Genomic DNA, 20,368 nt, shown 5'->3' on the forward strand with positions numbered 1-20,368 from the left:
GCAGTTGCCTATCTTACAGACCAGTTTTGAGTGCAGCGTTATAGACGATGCACAAGCAGACTACAACAGCACCTGAATCTGCTTTTTAAAATGCTGAGAGTGCTCTCAACTGCAAGAAGCCTTGGAATGGTGTCCAGTTTTCAGCTCATCTTCATCATTTCTTCATTATTTTGATGAATGACTGCAGCCACGATTAGTAAAAAATGCTAATTTGTGTATTGCTTGATTTTCACCACGGGTGATATTTGCATCATGTATGTTTTTAGCAAAGCAAAGAGTATATAAAAGAGTATGTGTGTTTGTGTAATGGCTTAATTGAAATACTCATGGCAGCAGCTGGTTAAACTGGATTGTGAGTAGTTAGTGAATAGAAAAAAGGTTTTACTCTGAAATACCACCGAATTAATAAATTCACTCCACAGTATTTTTGCAGAGAGATATACTGTAAAAAGAGAGATGAGAATAATGAAATGCTTGTGTGCGTCTATTGGCTGCATTTGACGCCAGCTGTCCCACTGTGTCCAAAAAGCAGGTTTTTTGGAGATTACCTCCCTGAGCCAGTTCAGTCTGCTTACTGGAATGAGATTAACAGCTGTGCGTGTGTGTGTGTGCGTGTGTGTGTGTGTGTGTGTGTGTGTGTGTAAGAGACAGCGAAAATCACAGAATTCTGTTGTTGATTTTTTTTCTCCATTCTTTTCTGGTTCCCCTTCAGTACCTACACGTGCACCCACTTGCGTAACCCTGGAGACAGGCACGTCTCTGCTGCACTGTAACCATGACAACAGCAGCCAGGGCATGACAACGTCTCGTGCACTCAGATTGTTCAGTCTGAACCCCAGAACAGAGACACACAGGGACGTTATACTGAACTAAAACACACAACATTACTCATGCAACCATCTCTTGATAGACAGACATGACATGACATGACCATCAGCAACATCTTCCTTTCCGTCACTTCATCTGCTTTACTACAGAGGTGAAAGTGCTTGAGTCAGAGCATCTCTTGGTGTGCTGTGGCATAAATGCAGCTATTGTAAGAGAAATAATCAAAAATTTATGAGCAAGGGATGAAGGGAGATGCAGGAATGAGCAAAGGAGAGGGATTTCTGGGGAAAAGCAGGAATCTAGGTCACAGATGCTTTGATGAAACATGCAGACGGCTGCAGCATCGCTGCCTCGTTCGTTTTATCAAGCAGACTGTATCAGTGAAACAAGTCATAGTCATAGTCAGTAGTCATTTTTGCAAGCTCTGTCCGGTTGCCTCTGAATGCATTGTGTGTCAATGCTTCCACCAGCTCTGGTGGCATGGCGAGTTGTGTTGCATGTAAAAGTAGTTCTGACTACAGACTTTGCAACATGCTTAAAGTGTACATAAAAATTCAGTTGTTCCAATGCTGTGTGTGTGTGTGTGTGTGTGTGTGTGTGTGTGTGTGTGTGTCTGTCTGTCTGAGTTTGTATATATAAATATATATATATATATATATATATATATATATATATATATATATATATATATATATATATATATATGCAGACTTAACTTTCAAAAACATGAGTTCACTCTTTCTCTAAGAATCTCTCATATTCTACTGGAATGCAGGATTGTCTTATGCTCACCAAGGCTGCATTTATGTGTTTAAAAAATGCAGTAAAAACAGTAATATTGTGAAATATTATTACGGTTTAAAATAACTGTCCTCTATTTTAAATCGTAATTTATTCCTGTGAAGTGAAGCTGAATTTTCAGCTGCCATTACTTCAGTGTCACATGACTCTTCGGAAATCATTATGTTGATTTGCTGCTCAGTAAACATTTCTTATTATCATCAATGCTGAAAACAGCCATTTTGCTTATTTTTTGTATTATTATTTTATTTTATTTTTTGTGGAAACTGATACATTTCTTTCAGGATTCTTTGATTAATAGAAAGTTCTAAAGAACAGCATTTATTTGGAATAGAAATCTTTTGTAACATTATAAATGTTTTGTAACTCTCACTTTTGATCAATTTAATTTGTCCTTGATAAAATTGTATCCCTAAAATGATTTCTTAAAAAAAAGTTAAAATGCGCAGGGCATGCATGTTTTATATAGTTTCTGTGTCTGTTGGGTACTGTGTAAGCAGTTTTGATGTGAGGTTTGGCGTTAGGTTTGTAGGTGTAACACAGTCGCTTTGTTTTTCGCTTTGATTGCGTCTCTCTTAGATCATTTCAACTCGCACTTCAGAAGTTTCCTTTAGTGGTTTCTGAAAAATAAATATTTGCCTGAACTACTTTTCATAGTGTATATTGTGGTGAAACAGATGAAGATAAACTACTTACTCAACAAATTAAACAAATATGGGAATCTGGCTTGCTCATGCTATTCTGAACAAGCAATCAACATGTTGAATCCAGGAAACTAACTAGCTAACTTGACAATAAGGGATTTTATATCCATTAATAATAATCAAAAATGTGAAACTGCAGCTAAAACTGAGTGTTCACTACTGAAATTCACCTCTTCCACATTGAAACTCGGGAACCCAAGTATCAAAATTATATTTGAAGTGCCCAGTTGAAAGTCGGATATGAAAGAGCCTTCATGTGATAATTAAGTTTTTTAATAAATCTCACTAGCTGTTGAAGTTTCTAATTTTTGTTTATTAGTAATGGATATAAATTCCAATATTGTCAGCAAGTTAGCTAGTTAGTTTCCCGTATTTTTATTTTATTTTTTCTGACCACAAAGCACTTAATGTGACATTATGCAATTTTGACTAGAAATGAGAAGTAGATTCTTCTGGCAAGCTCGTAAAGGCAGCATAAGAACACCCCTAACCTTTAGTAAATTCACTTAAAACATGGCCAATCCTGTCTTATTTCTTCATTAGAGCCAAATCAATTTGGGCCTGACATTTTACATAAGTTAGTGTGAAGATTAGGCGTCATATTCACCCAAGGTTATGGCCATCCACTTTAAAAAGGTTCACTCTGAATTAGCGCTGATTTTAGATTTGCGTGCTCACATTAGCACATATTAACACAGGATTAGTAAACATCAGATTAGTATAATGCACTCTAATCTATTGTGTTTACGTCTATTGGGTTTCTTTCTGCTGTTTTATTACTGATAGTGCTAACACATCTGTCCAGGATTTATTTGAATGCATGCTTTTTGTTTTAACAGAAGCAAAAAAATGCAGTTTGAGCCAAAGGTTTAAATAAATAAATAAAAAAAAATTCTCATTCTTTTGACATAACAATGCAACAAAGTTGTATTTTTTTCTATCATTTTCAAGTCATGCTAAGAATTTTAGACAATTTTGTTTGCTATTCTGATTTTTCTGCTTCTGATTCTCTTATAAAATAATATTTTTTTTTCTTGTTTTAGTCCAAAACATCACTGTAAAATATATATATATATATATCAGTATATATCTGTATATATATCAGTAGGTCATGGCAGCTTATAACGGTTATATGAAATTCAGCTTAGTCTATTAGTCCGCACATTGGGATCAAGTTTTGACATACAATAAAGATATATATGATTCAGAACAATTTTTATGTCACAAAATAAATATAAACAGTTTTTCCATCCATTGATGCAACGATGCAACAAAATCAGATCTTCTAATTCTGATTAATGTTTTCAAATTAGGCTAAAGAACGTGATCGCCAGGTTTTGTTCAGTGCTGCTGTCATTAAAGCAAAAGAGTCACAAGCCCAATAAGACCATATGAAACTTTTTACACAAATTGTTTTATACTTATAATATAAATATTGGAAAATAGCAGCATTTTCACTGATAGCCTCAGATTTTGGTCCCCAGTGTTCACTCTCTCTCTGTGCTTTACCACCATCACCCCTCGCTGGCATCGAAACCTCTGCAGTTAATCCATTTGTATGTTTTCAATTACATCTCAAATGAAGGTAGAGGTTACTGTAACGTAGCCTAAGCTCCTGCCTGTAGCTCATACACACAGCCTGACTGTGACCTGAATATCTGTACAAAACATCTACACCAGCAGAAATCATCGTGCTGAACGAAATAGGTCACATTTCATCCATCCCTCGATTAGATCTGACCGTACAGACTGAAGCTGCTCTGACCAGCATTTCTGCGATGTGATTTACTATCAGCCCTTCACCACTGATGATCTCATGACTTTCAGATCACAGTACAGGTCATTTTACTACTCGAAAATCAAGGCTTCGGTTTAAAACTGTTGTGTGTATATTGTTATATGTAAATATTATGTAAAAAAGAAGGTTCCAACCCATTTTTTATTGTTTTATCATTTCTTTTTCTTGCCATGGGAGAACCATTTTCAGTGAACAGTTCTTAAAAGAATTTTTAAGAATGTATATAGAACACTCTGGCATAGAAATGCTCTGGCAACCACCAGCTACATTCTAAAATTATGGAATTTATTTATTTATTTATTTATTTTTGCTAATTTTCTTTATATGTATATATGTTTAGATGTATACATGTTTGGAAATATATGTCATGTACATGTACGTCCATACTAAAAACTATCAATACATGTTGATATTAAATAGGTAAATATAAAACATATAATATATTTTTTAATATTATTTGAAAAATCATGCATAAATGTACATATTATTTGTATACATGTTGTTTGTTGCAAATATATTAATAAAATGTATATTGTTTACATATATGATTGCGGCATGTAATACCATATACAAAATCATGTAAATATTGTTAACATATTTACATATGCAAATTGTATCGTGGGAATTTTAAATATGTTATAAACCATCTTCACCTGTCCAGCGAATGCACAATACATATGTGAAAAATCATCTCTTGATATAATTTTTTTAATTTATATATTTAATTTTTTTAATTTAAGTTATGAGTTTGTTAAATTCATTAGATTTTCTAGTATTTAGACTAATGACACTCAATCATCTTATGATATTTTGCTCCATTACATAATGGAACTAATGTTTGGTAAGAGATAGTTCATTCATTGATTAGCAGTAAATGAGATTTCTCTCGCACATACTCTCACTGTCTGTAATTTACAGCGCCTGCAGGGTGAATGACGGGTGTGAAGAGAAATATATCTGTCTGTATTTGAGCGTCACTTTAGAGTAGTAGTATTTCAGAGCTGAGCGAGTCACCCTTGGGCTGCGAGGTAATGCAGCCATTATGGCTTGAGCAGGACTATACATCACTCATAATCATACCTTATAGTGGTCGATAGATATTTTCTGTTGGGAAGATGAATGGGTACTATATCCAATAGTCCGTAAATGTTATTGAGTTTTTCAGGACACGCACCATTAACTTATTATTCTCTCTCGCTCTCCCTCTCTCCATCTGCCCCTTTGTTCTTTAAAGGGGCCATACACATCCTTTAGTATAGCAGACTGTTTCAAAAGAGTTTTGGTTTTGCATGTTATGTTTTAATAAGGGTTATTATAGTTAGCTAAAAACTAAAACCATAAAAAAACTAATAAAAATGTCAACTAAAAACAAAAACAACACTATTTGGGATAGGTATTTGAAGAAAAAAATAATGTGCAGTCTAACCCACGATAGCCATGCAAATATGTCTATAAATTATAACTCAAAGTCTGTATGGGCTGACAGTTTTCTGCCTCTGCACAGTATATAATGTCATACGGTCCAGCCGAAACACCCACAAATGCAAACATACATGCTGTCACCCGGGGCCCCTCATGTCAAGCTCTGTTGGCCCTCCTGTCTGAGACCGGGTAGTTCAATGAAATAACATCCACAAGAGTAGCCAAACACACACTCACTCACTCACACATGCACACAAAGGAAATCACAGCCGGGCTGGGGCCAGAAGGAGCCTGTGACAGGCTTTAACAGCAAGTGTGTGGATGGCTGTGGACCCTGTAACAGTAATCTCATCCATTACTCTACAGTATATTCTTCCTGGAAGACAGCCGTGAAATCTTTCATACACTTTTGCCCTCTCAAATCACAATGGACATTTATGAAACTTGGGCCACTGCCAACACACATGTACGTTGGATCAGTTTAACCTAACCTAAAGTGCTTTGCTGGTTTAAGCTGGTTTAGCTGGTCTGTAATAGCCTGACTATGTCAGACTTCCTACTTCCGCTCAATTTCATTTCGCTTCTGTACTCAGTCTGATACAGCGTCAGAGCTTTCTGTTTGCCACCGGTCTGGAAACAGCCAGGCCAATCAACGAACAGAGGGCGGGCTGAGAGCCGTGATGTAGATGCTTAGCGCCGAGTTTTACATTGTAGGTTAGAGAAATCGAAAACCGAAACGACCGCGGAAATGGGAAACGAGACACTGGATGCAATTCGCTCTGTTATGGAGAACATTCAACTCTTTTTCTAACTGCAAAAGTCGTTTACAGCCATTTTCACTCCGGTATTTCGCTCGCATCATCATGTGTTTACAACAGGTTTACAGTGGAAGTTCAGTCATAGATTTGAGTTCGATGCATGATGTCTGTGCTTCGATGCGGCTGTACAGGCACATAACATACGTCATAACTAAACGTATCTGATTGCCTACGGGTAACCAATGATTTTAAACTTCAGACAAGCGCCCCCTAGCGAGAGAGAAAACACGTCTCTATTATGCCATTCCAGACTCTGTCTACGTAGCAAAGTGAAGTAGCAGAGTCTGGTATTATCAGGCCAGGCCTGTAAGCCATAACCTAAAACTAAAACTAGGTTCTCAATTTTTTTGACTCCAAGATCATTTTTATTTGCAAAATGTTTTTAATAATTATTTAATAATAATAATAGCATTATTGTTATTGTTATTACTTATTAATAGCATAATTATTAATATTACTAAAAATTACTAAAATTACTAATAATAATAATTTATATTAATTATTATTAACAACAACAACAATAATATAACGTATTATAGCTATTATTGCGGTTGTTGTTATTATTATTATTACATTTATTTCATTCCAGAGGTTTCATTAACTGAAAGTTACTCGGCCTTTACACTTTTTTTTATGTGATTGTTTTTTTGTTTTGCTTTTTACTCGGAATTTCTCAGTAATTTCTTGACATAGATTTTAAGATGTTATTAATTTCCATTTCCTTTTTAAGTTTTAAATTTTCGTGACTTTTCTAGGACTAGAACTCCAAATTCCCTTTCATATCCAGGTTTCCCAAGACTGTGAGATTTCTGGATTTATTGTATAAAATGATAGTCGGTAAGAGAATTAAATTGAGAAACATGATGTCAACTTGCTTTATTATTATTATTATTATAATTATAATTATTTATATATATATATATATATATATATATATATATATATATATATATATATATATATATATATATATATATATATATTTCTTTTCTTTTTTGCTGTTTTAGCATGATTTATTTTATTGCAAATCATTTTAAGTTATCTTGCAGCCTCCTTGGAAGTGTGCTGAAGCCCCTAGTGAGTCCCGATCCACTGGTGGAAATTCACTGCTCTAAAAAACATCAAACTAAACTAGCCGGACAAGTGAAAACCAGCCTGGTTGTTAGCTAAGACCAGCAAACCAATTTAGTTTAATCGTTTTTTTTTTTTTGTTTTTTTTTTTCTTCAGCATGGAACTCTTATGCACATTCCATTCAATTCAGAAAGTTGGATTGTCCAACTTCCTAGTTGGAACAGTATAGTAAAATGCCACTTCCAACTTGGAAACTCGTTCGGAAACCTAAAACCCTGATTTAGCAAAATACTGATGTGCAATGTAACGGATCACATATTAATCTAACTGATAATTGCAAATGTTATAGCCAGCAGTTGCAGTTTATTTCTTTATATGTCATTTCTTGAGCATCAGGAACCGGTAGATCCTTATGGTTGAAATTCGAAGAGATACTAGGAACAGGAACATCCTGCAGCACTATCCTTGGGTTTCTCATGATGACAGAAATACTGAAAGTCAGGCAACTGGATTCTGGAGCACAGCACACAAACGCACAGAAACACTACTCGCTCACATACCAGGAAGCTGAAATCTTGACCTCTGAACTAGTGCAACTATTCATCATTGCTCTGCCTCATCGCCGTTCGGATGGGTCGGCCAGCTGCAAAACATGCACACACACAGGCATCTGTGACCCATCTGCACACAGCGAGTCTTGGGGGCCATTTATCAAATGCTGGAGTCACTGAGACTAACTTTCATACTCATACCCCCCCTAGCTCTCCCTCCTTTTCTTTGTCCATTCATACTGTATATATTACTGCTACATTGTAGCAGCATTTAAAACAAATCAATGATCACAAATATTATGCAAACCTTTTAATGTTTACATTTATTCATTTAGCAGATGTTTTTCTCCAAACTGACTTTCAAATGAGGAAAGCATAAGCAATTTATCATAAATCATTACTGTTATTGCACAAATGTGTGTTTTTTTTTAGACTTCCTAACCTGAAACAAACTCCTCCTAGAGCTTACAAGCAACATCCACCAACTTTTAGCTTATTCTGACTTAGTGTGCAATACATTTTCTAACTGATTGGACATGATCAATGAAAGATCAAATATCCTCACAGACCTCCATTGAAACTTTTGATGTCTTCAATTATTATTCTGTTGTCAGCATATACAGATACGAACATGTTTGGAGTTTGTGGCACAAAACAGGTCTTGAAAATCTCTCATATTGTTTTAGCTTTGAGATGCAATATGAGGTTCATTTTCAGTGCTGAAAAATGGACCAGCAAAGCTGTTCTCTTCATATTGACTTGGGTTTTAACTTTACTTGACCTTCACATGACATGACAATTCAGTTTAATATGTTAGATTAGCATCTGTACTACTAAATAGGTACAACAGGACGATTTGGGGTGTATCCCTTAATTAAACTTGCCATTACAAATACCCTGAACTCTCGGTTTATTAACCAAAACCTTGCTTACTTGAAAGTAACGTGACATTCAACCAAGTATGGTGACCCATACTCAGAAATTGTGCTCTGCATTTAACCCATCCAAAGTGCACACACACACCGTGAACACACACCAAGAGCAGTGGGCAGCCATTTATGCTGCAGCGCCCAGGGAGCAGTTGGGGGTTAGAGTTAGGAGTCATACTATCTAACCACTAGGCCACGACTTCCTGGTATCCTGCTTCCAAAAACACATCCAGGAGTAATTTCAGTCAATCCAGAGCATGTTTACAGTTAACACACAAGACAATCTCAACAGAGCGATGAATCGGCAATGGTGGTTGTGCAATCATTTTTTTTTTTTTTTAATCTTTAAGTACAGAGAAAAAGTATATATTTACATAATGGCACATCTATTTAACATTCCATAGCTGCCTTAACATTGCAAATATTGTCACATTATATATCGATTGACATACACAGAAGACAGCAAACAAGATACACAAGCGTCATGATAACAGCTGTTATGCAACTTTTACTTTTCATTTTATAAGAACCAAAGTCAGCTTACCTAACACTATGTATGCTTTGCAAGCACTGCTATTTCCTTCTGGAAATGCAAATCTAGATTCATTATTCTTCTACCATTAGAATGAAGCAAGGAAACTGGCCTGATTTTGCATATGTGATCTAAATTTAGTAGCTATCACAATTTTTAACCACATCATAATTTGCATATTACTTGTAACTTGTTAATTCCACTCTTCTCTTTTCCACTTCAGTAAATATGTAAGCATTAAATTTATCCTATTTATCAGTTAATGTTATAGGCTTGTGATGTGTTGATGGTTTGGTTGAATGATTTGGTTAATGAAACACTAAAATATCGATCTAGTCACTAGAGAGGAGCAGTGTTTTTCATGGACTAGTGTTTTTAATGTAAGCATGTGAATGTTGTTGCAATCTTCTGGAGTGCTCCTTGAGTGAAATTATATTTCTCAGTTTCAGATATTTTAGAATGAAGTCACGTCATTCTGGTCCAGAGTAAAGCTGAATCCAACCATTTTAAGCAAACTCTTGCAGAAACAAAACCCTCCCACAGATGGAAAAGCTTTTGGTCCGGCTTAAACCCAGGTTGTGTTTGGAATGGATAAAAAGACAAAGATCTTCCACGGGTCACACGTAAAGAAAACCTGTTCTCGTTTGCTCAATAAAGTGTAAATGCATGCTGCATTGTCTGCCATAGAATGCTTCTAAATCATCAATCATATTTCTCCAAGAATTGAATCTGATTATATATCCACATCTGTATGAGTTTGCTATAATTTAGTGTGGTTTCTTGGCTGCGGAGGTCTTTGGATTTCCTCTGAGAACCTGTTGGATCGAAGAGTCCATTCCAATCACTTTCATAACTAATTCCAAATGTGGCCGCTCCCGCTCCCAAACGTCCTTCTTACACCCTGCTTGGAGCCTGTTTTGGGGTGGTGGGTTAATCAGAAGCAGGTTTGTGAGTCTGTCTACACCCTTACAGTGGGTCACACTCACATAAACACACTGGACAGCAGTGGAGAGGTTTAGATGGATTACATGTGCCGTACACCCTCTTTTCATTGGAAAACAGTCAAAGATGGATCCTTAACACACACAAAGATTGCTGGAACACATTTCAACTCACAACCCACCCACCCACACACACGTCAGAATTCAATCTGTTCATGTTTAATATCAACATGTCAACATCTAAAATGTAAATCCTTTATTGCATGTAGAAGAGGAGGATATATAGAATGATGGACGGATGACCAGATTGATAGATAGATAGATGGAATGACATTGAGAGTAGAATAGCTAGAGTACAGTGATGGATCTAGATAGAGACAGATGGTTGATAGATGTCTGGTGCGTCCATGTGTGTGCAAGCGTTAGAATCTGCTGAGGGTGCTGTAATCTCAGCTGGAGCATCAAACATACTGTATCTCTGGACTGAAGAAGAACATGCACTAAAAAGAACATCTGTTGAACTTGCACTTTCACTGCTTCCTTCTGTCATTCATACATCCCCCTTTCACTGGAGCAGCTATTTCCTGTTTTCCTGTAAATGCTCTCTCTCTCTCTCTCTCTCTCTCTCTCTCTCTCTCTCTCACTGTAGACTGTGGTGGAACTGATCTGTTCTTCTTCTGTGTGTCAGAATGCAGTAAATCTCTAACAATCTCTGTTGTTAACTGTTCTCCAGGCATCCCGTGGATCCCTAAGAAGTCTTAAACTCAGTTTGATCAAATCTCATTAAAAGGTCATAAAAAGCATGAAATATCTTGAAATATGAATATGATATGAATATGTATAATAATATGAAATATGTTAAATGTTTAAAAAAAAAGGATTAATACAGTATTCATTTTATTTGTGCAGGTAAAATTTAGATTTAAATAGCTCTGCAGATACTCTGGTTCTCTAGTAAACCAAAAAAGACTATAAGATTGACCTTTGACCCTTAGGCCCAATCCCAGTTCTACCCCTTAGCCCTTCCCCTTTCCCCTACTAGGCAGACAGCCCTTCAAACGAAGAATTTTTTGGGACCATACTCCAAAGGAAAGGGTATGAATTATCTTGTCAACTTGGCTGCCTGAGCAAACAAAAAGACACATATATGTAGGCATTTTTGGCATTACTAAAGATTTAAATGAAAAGTAATCATTTGTTTTATGTTACGGTGTTCGAGAGAGAGAGAGAGAGAGAGAGAGAGAGATGGAAGTTGTGTGTATGTGCATCTGTGCATTTCTCTTTTTAGAGTGAGTTTACTTAAAACAATGATTTTATCCTCTTTTTGCTGAAAAAAGGGGTACAAAATAGAAATGGGATTGCGCCAACATGTCAACATCATCTTAATGTCATTGTCAATCTCAATGTATTTTTAACATTGGTAATAATCAGAAATGTTTCATGAGCAGCAAATCTGCATATTAGAATGATTTCTGAAGTATCAAAAATCTTATCGTCCCCCAAACTTGTTATATGATGGCTTTAAAGGGTTAGTTCACCCCAAAATGAAATAATGTCATTAATGACCCTCATGTCGTTCCAAACCAGTAAGGCCTCCGTTTATCTTCGGAACACAGTTTAAGATATTTAAGATTTAGTCCGAGAGCTCTCAGTCCCTCCATTGAAGCTGTGTGTACGGTCTACTGTCCATGTCCAGAAAGGTAATGAAAAACATCATCAAAGTAGTCCATGTGACATCAGAGGGTCCGAATTTTTTGAAGCATTGAAAATACATTTTGGTCCAAAAATAACAAAAACTACGATTTTATTCAGCATTGTCTTCTCTTCCGGGTCTGTTGTGAGTGCGTTCACAGCACTGCAGTGTAGTGATATCCGGTTCAGGAACAAATCACTCGATGTCATTTTGATTTTTGGGTGAACTAACCCTTTAATGACTGTATTGAAAGCAATAATGGAGCGTACTGACAAACATGCTGTTGTACATTTTACAGACACACCACTAAAGTGAAAGACAGCTAAAATTTTATTGAGCGGATTTCTTCTGCATCGGTGGACATGGATGGTCCAGTTAAAGGTCACTAGATTTCATTCCCAGTTTAAGCTAGGACAGGATCCCAGTCAAACACAATCTTAGGATATTTAAGATCGAGAGAGAGAGAGAGTCTGAGTGTGTCATAAAATGATTTGAAAATTCTCTCCTGACAATCCCATGGCTTTTGAAAACAGTCTCTCATTCTTCAGAAACAGTTTGTAGTCCACCTTTGAGATTGTTGTGCAGAAAAAAAAAAAAAAAAAAAAAAAAAAAAATATACATATATATATATATATATATATATATATATATATATATATATATATATATATATATATATATATATATATATATAAATATATATATATATATATATACAGAGAGAGAGAGAGAGAGAGAGAGAACTTCACCAAAAAGTAACCACACACATTCTTCACCTGAAGCCCAGACTCTCTACCACCCAGTGTGAGAACATTCTTCAGTACCTTCTCAGTTTTTCTCCTTCTTAATCTTTCTCATGGTCCAGGCGTCTCCAGCTGTTTCTAATACTCCTCTCAGTCATGCTGGATGCTTTGCAGCTATAGGATTACATCTGTGTGTGTGTGCGTGTGTGTGTTTAACCATATGTTCCCATCTGGCTCCATCCCAGGGGAAGTCGACCCACTCTTAAGGAGCTTGGCTAAGGTCTGGTGTTTAGCAGCTAAGGGTTCACAGCGTTCAATCCTGCGTTGGTGGAGACTAGGCGCAGTAAAGCGTTTGATTGACAGATGAAACAGGAAATTGTTTTTCTTTCTTCCTTTGGGTTTTCCATACAGAGATGCTGATTCAGTGGTATGTTAGGGTTAGAGTTGGCCTAACGCCACTGGAGGAGTCTAGAAATTATACGCTTGCATTCATCCAAAGTGTACTTTTTCATCTAAGATCATTTGTTCATCTGCAAAACAGTCCCTGTTGAATGTTAGAATGGTATGCGGCAGATGTTTTTTGTGATGTTCATGAAACATATGCACTGTCATTGCCTAGTCTGTTTGAATTCAATTTCTAACAGCTAACAAGCGCTATTGCACTGGTCTGAATTCGAGGGGGTGATCGAGTTTTCCTTTGTCTGTGCTATTAAACCAGATGTTATTAATCAGGGATGTTGCTGTAACCATACTGACCTTAATTTACTTGCTTAGCTTCCCTTCTCTAGATTCTTTTCAAACTCTTGCTCCGTGCTGAGCTGAAAGGAAACCTGTTTAAGACCATGTAAGGAGACGGGTAAAGGCCAGTTTCACACCAAGAACAATAACTATGAAGATAATGACAAATTATAAACTTTAAAATTTGTTCTAATTCCATAACTGACACATGTAGACTCGCTTACCATCAGTCCAAAACTGTTTTACATTTTGGCGATTTGGTGGCTAATTTTATTCAAGTGTTTACTTACAATCTGCTTATGCTCGGTTATTTTTATGGGTGGGGTTTGGGATGTTTCATGCCCACTTGAAAAAAAAAAAAAAAACACATTTCAATTTGTACAGATTCATACAAAATCGCCCCCTCATAAAATATTTACCTTTACCCATGAGTTTGGGTTAGGAAGTTCACACCAGAATTATAAGGAAACAGAGAAATAATATTGTTGGAATCACTTTCAGAATTATTATTTATTTATTTATTTTTCCAGCTGAAGAATGCTAAAAACATGTGAAACAACATGTCATTATAGAGCTTGAGCATTTAAAGCTTTAACAGTAGTTTATAATAGCTATTTATCATCTCTTGCTCTGGACGCTAATATAGTTATTGTTATAGTTATAATTTTTGGTGTGAATAGGCCTTAATACCTGCTATTTTGCCCTCGTGGCAACACTGAGAATGTAAAGTGTACTTGCACTGTAGATCGCAACAACACACTATTAATTAATGTGGATTACGTAGGTTGATAGTTTGGTGGAATTTGGTGGTAAGTTCATATTACAATTTTTAAGAATTTTTCACATTGTTAAAAACAAATCAGTGAAATTTATGATAAAAAAAATGGCAGTTGTGGTTACCATAAAAATACATCAGCAACATGTAAAGTTCTAGAAATGTAACTTAAATTACAGTAAAAACCCTAAAATGTGACGTGGCACAGTTAATAAACTTTTACTGTAAATTTTTAAATGATCTGCACTTTTTCACTTCCAAGAACTTTAAATTAAGCATTATTGTAATGTAAAACATTACAGCCAATATCATTTTCTAGCCAATATCGGTTATTCTTTTTTTTTTAGTTAATTTCTGAAAGCTCCTACCCCAATTAGACACACCTGAACCACTTAATCAAGATCTTACTAGGCATACTAGAAACTTCCCGCAGGTGTGTTAAGGCAAGTTGGAGCTAAACTCTGAAGAACACCGGCCCTCTAGGACCAAGTTTGGACATCTCTGCCCTAGAGTCACTTCACTGTCAGGAAAACACATATCACCTAACTGTGTTTAGCTGTGAATAAGCTGTGTTTTGTTATCTGTGTGAATAAGACAGACAGACATAATGCTGAGAATGTGCTGCAGTCAGATTTAAAGTGCCTTGTAAATATGTTTGCGCCATTCTTTGCATTTTAAAGTCTGCCAAATGGGGTCACGGGTGAAGTGCTGGCATATTTTCCCTGGGTGATTCACACGTGGAACAGTCTGCATGTGTGGGGGAAACATGGTTTGAATATTATGAAATGAATCATTTGAAGAGGAATGAATCGAGTTCTCAAGGGGGTTTTGTGGCAGTGGCTTACGTCCCCCTTAGATCTAAGAATATGACATTTCAAGATGTTCCCCCTCTCCAATTTCCGCTGTGATTAAGAGGTACAGTCGTGCCCACTGTATCTTTAATACAACATTAAAATGATGTCCCCGTGTGATTTAAATCTTGTGTTTTGTGAGAAATAAGAAATCTAGGTTGTGGCAGAAGCCTTACTGTAGCCCTGTGTAAGGAAAATACAGATATTTGATGGGTTATTGTTAATGGAAAATCTCAATTTGCCATCATGCATATAGAAACATGATGGGTTCAGCTACAAAACCAAAGACAACAAACATGCACCATTTTTTTTTTTTTAATGCAATCACAAATAAACATTCTTCTTCATAACCACATTAAATGCAGTTACATCTTCTGTGTCACATGGAAGAAATTCATAAGGTTTGGAACAACATTAGGGTTTGAAAACAAATTGTATTTTATGCGTGAGCTATTTCTTCAGTAGGACATGTTCAGTCGTACTCAGTATGAATTATAATCTCTGGATAATCAAGAAAAACTTTGCCTTACCAGTCCTAACCCTGAACCACAATGCAACCATCAGCACTTGTGCTTTCATCTTCAAGCTGGTGAAACAGAGCCAAGAGGAAATGAGAATTTTTTTTTGAACTTCCTGAAGACCTTTGTTTTAACCTTTAAATAGTGCTCAGACTTCCACAAGACCTTGTGATGTAAAATAAAACTTCCTCTTGTGGTTTACTTAAGGTATTTATGCTTCTTTGGTTGATACTTTATTACTCACAGTTTAATTAGATATGGCACTAATATTGTCATCATTTTAATTCATCCCTTTAAATGAATGCAAGTAGTGGTGCTGGATAATGCTAACATTGCATAAATAGTTAGTTTTTTTCTATATTAAACTGTTTTGGTAAAAAAAGTGCACTACCGTTCAAAAGATTTAAATCGGTTATGGTATTTAATGTTAAAGGGTTAGTTCACCCTAAAATAAGAATCATGCCATTAATTGCTCACCCTCTTGTCGTTTCAAACCCGCAAGACCTTTGTTCATTTTCGGAACAAAAATTAAGATATTTTTGATGAAATCTGAGAGCTATCTGACCCTCCATAGACTGAAACACAACTAAAATGTTTCCAGGTCCAGAAATGTAGTAAATACATTGGTAAAACAGTCCATGTGACATAAGCAGCTTAAATTCAGTTTTGTGGTGCTTCGAGAATACTTTTTTTTTTTTTTTTTTTGCGCAAAGAAAACAAAAATAATATAATTTGCTCAACCATTCTTCTCCCTGGAGTTACGTCTTCCACCATTTTGGAGTGTACCCACGAACGTATTGGACGTAATCAGCGTTATATATGTTCAAAGGGGGGAAGCTCGCCCATGAATGCAATCTGCGTAATAAGCGTTGTTTACACTTAGGGGAAAGCGTGCGTATGCATTTTTTGGGGGGAACGAACCCTTTAAGTCTCTAATTGTCACCAAGGCTGCATTTAAATACAACAAAAACAGTAATATTGCAAAATCTTTTTTACAATTTCAAAGAACTGTTTATTATTTGAATATATTTTAACATGTAATTTATTCCTGTGATGCAAAGCTGAATTAGTCCAGTCTTCAGTGTCACATGATCCTTAAGAAATCAATCTAATATGGTGATTTACTGCTCAATAAACATTTCTTGTTATTATAAATGTTGAAAATAGTTGTGCTGAATAATCATTTTGTGGAAACATTATTATAGTTCAGTTTTATATTTATATATAGTTGAAGGAAAGTCCCCACCTTGACAGAACAGCAACCGTGTGTGAGAGAAAGAGAGAGAGAGGGTTATATTTACAGAAGTGAAGCTGTCTATAAGGACAGCATGTTGCTGCTTTCACACCTGAAGACAAAACACACTCTCACACAAATAATTCATATAGACACACTATAACCTAAACAGAGCAGGACAATATGAGTGTCATATATGTTTTGACAGCTCTTGATGTGTGAGGTCAAATATCTAAAGAGAGTGTCACATCATTACTTCCACTGCTACTGCAGCTAATGTGCAACTCCAACTCTAATTGCATTTCTTATGTGATGCATATTTGTCCATCATACATAAATTAAACTACTAATAAATATAAAATCTTGCTTGTGTACTGCGGTAAGCTAACTGAGACTTGTTATAGCACTTGCATATCATCGCTCACTTGTTGATTTTGATTGCTTCCATTGTCCTCAATAAACTCAGACTAGCCAGTCTGGACCAGCATGGGAATTCATTCTGGTCTAAGCCGGTCTTTTCAGCAGGGTGAAAGAGCAATATTAACAATACAAGAGAGCTATGGAAAGAGCAGAGGTTGGAAATGAGTGAATGGTGGGAAAGAAAGACGAGAGTAAGCAAAAGAGAAAGTGCAGTGCAGTAGGGAGGGTTCAGAGAGAGAAAGACCTCTTTAAAAGAGGGGGTGTGGGAATGAAAGAGGGCAAGAAAATGGGGGGAATGAGAGGAAAGAGGGAGATTTAGTTGTGTATCTGGGTGTGGGAATGTGGGGTCAGAGTTCTGCTGGAAGAAGAGGCTCTTGGCAGGACACAGCTGAAAGGGATTGTGAGAATTTATACAGGATTAGTGGAGTGTCTGATGCTCTACAACTCTCATACAAGCGCGCGCGCACACACACACACACACACACGCATACACAACTAGAGCTATACTGAACATTCACAATATATTTGTTACTTTAACATTCTTGTTTTGTTGTCTGCTCTTTCTAAAGGTTGTATTGTTACACCAGGAGTGTCTTGTGAGTATGTCAATGTTGTATTAGTGTTGCATTAAACTTCAGCAGCACAAATGTTGTTTGTGTTTAAACTGTCTGAAATCTGAAGTGTTAGATATAAATTAGCAATTTTGAAAAAGAAAATAAAAAACCTTGGATGTTTACTTGAAATCATGTAGAAAAAAGTCTGAATTGTTAAATCTGAATTTGCAATTGTGAACAAAAAATCAAAATCAAAAATTTAAATTGTGAGAAAAAAAGTTGCAATTATATTAGAAAAAACAATTGCGGGATGTAATCACAATTATCTTTTTAATATATTATTCAATTAGCTCTGTCTGTTCAATGCATTTATTCTAAATACAACAATTTGTTTGCAACATCACTTAAAAATGTTACATTTTAATGTGTTAAGACATTTGTATGTAAATATTGGAGTTTATGAGTATGTAGAGTTATATTTGTGCATATATTTTTTTTTTTGTTGTTTTATTAGCCAAAATAAAATACAAAAACCTGGTGGAAATTGTCTTAATAATTTTTCTAATTCTTGCATTAAATATTTGTAAATAAATGTCAGAGCGAATTCATAAATATGGTGATAAGTATAATATCAAACACACACATAATGCAGCGCATACAAACATTTGTTAAAAAACCAGTGGTGGATAAAGAGAAAATTAAATGTTCTCTTCGGCTCTTCTCAGTGGTATTTGGACCCGTGTTGACTTTGGGATCTGGTAACGTTCTCTTTGCAGTCATCCATGTAGGCAAAGACAAGGAATTATAGCTTCACTGAACTCCAGTGGAAAATAAACATATTTTCAGCAATGTCTGTACACATCTGGAAAAGATAGAGATCACAATGAACTTGTATGTATATGTCGGTTTTACTTTGGCTTTGTCACCTACCATAACCTAGTGTTTTGAAACAGATGGTTGTGGTTTGTATGTTTATGTATGATAATGAACACAGAGGAACATCATTTCAACCAATCAGCCATAGTTGCTAGTAGATTCAAGTAAAATGCATTAAACATAAAGTTAAAAATAATCCAAACTTGTTTTCCACACTGCTTTTTGCAAAAAAAAAGAGAAGTCATTGCCAGAGAAGTCATTGCAAATGTATTATACATACACATACAGGGACAATTACTGAAGTATATTTATACTTTTTCTCTTTTGAGTTTTTTACTCAAAATTGCAAGATATAAAATCGTAATTCTGAGAAGAAAAGTCCAAATTGTGATATAAAAATCTTTTTTTTTTCACCTTTTTTCTTTCAGAATTACAAGAAAAAGAGTCAAAATTAGAAGAATAAAAAACATAATTGTGAGACGTAAACTGAATTTTGATAAAAATAAAACAAATCTGAATTGCAAGATGTAAAGTCAGAATTCCAATTAACAAAATCAGAATTACAAGATGAAAACTTAGAATAAAAAAGTAATAATTGGGATATGAAAAGTCTGAATTCTAAGATAAAAAGTTGTGAAAGGTAAGCTTGCGATTACAAGTTTATAACTCACAATTAATTTAGCAGTTCTGAGTGAAAAAAAAGTCTTAATTGTAAGAAAGAAAGAAATTATTATTCTTATTTTTTTATTCCTTGGAGGAAATAAACTTCCATGACAGTCCATAAACACTCTTATACTGTCATCATCTTTTCCACTTGATTTTGAAGTTTTTAGCCACGTTAACAAATGCTAGCTTCAATGAAACATTCATCAGAGGGATGCCATAGCTCTCTGATCCGGCACAGGGCTTCAAAACAGGAAGTGTGGGTCTTTACAAGCCCTTGTAAAAACAGCTAACAGCTCGCTGCAGATTCTGGTTGCCGGGGTGAGATCTGCTGGAATGCTGCTTCATCATAATGCGGTGGGCTGCGGTCAGCGTGGAGCTTCATGTAGCAATGAAACTAATGTCAGCTCAGCTTCACCAGCAGGGTTTACTGTGTGTAAAGGGTTACACTCTCATTTAAACTGGTTTAGATACTCACTGCTGTGGCCAATTATAAAGCAAGATAATTACACTGTTAAGTATCACAGTTAATATACTTGAAATTAATCTCTGCATACTGCAAAAGAAATGTTAATAATTGTCTTGGTAATGTTTAGAAAGACAACAAATCAGTTTATCAATATTTACAACTTTACTCTTTGGTGTGAATTCAACTTTAGTATGTTATATAGTATCTAAAGTCAGCCCAAAACTAATTCTTTCAAGAACAGTTCACCCAAAATTGAAAAAATACTCATCCTCAGGCCATCAAATGAGTTTGTTTCTTCACCAGAACAGATTTAGAGAATGGATGCTCTGCAGTGAATGGGTGCCGTCAGAATGAGTCCAAACAGCTGATAAAAACATCACAATAATCCATAAGTAGTCCACAAGTCTCCATTCCATCAATTAAGATTAAAGTTTTAAC

This window comes from Carassius auratus, unplaced genomic scaffold, assembly GCF_003368295.1.
Source record: "Carassius auratus strain Wakin unplaced genomic scaffold, ASM336829v1 scaf_tig00027566, whole genome shotgun sequence".
In the NCBI taxonomy this organism is placed as follows: domain Eukaryota; kingdom Metazoa; phylum Chordata; class Actinopteri; order Cypriniformes; family Cyprinidae; genus Carassius; species Carassius auratus.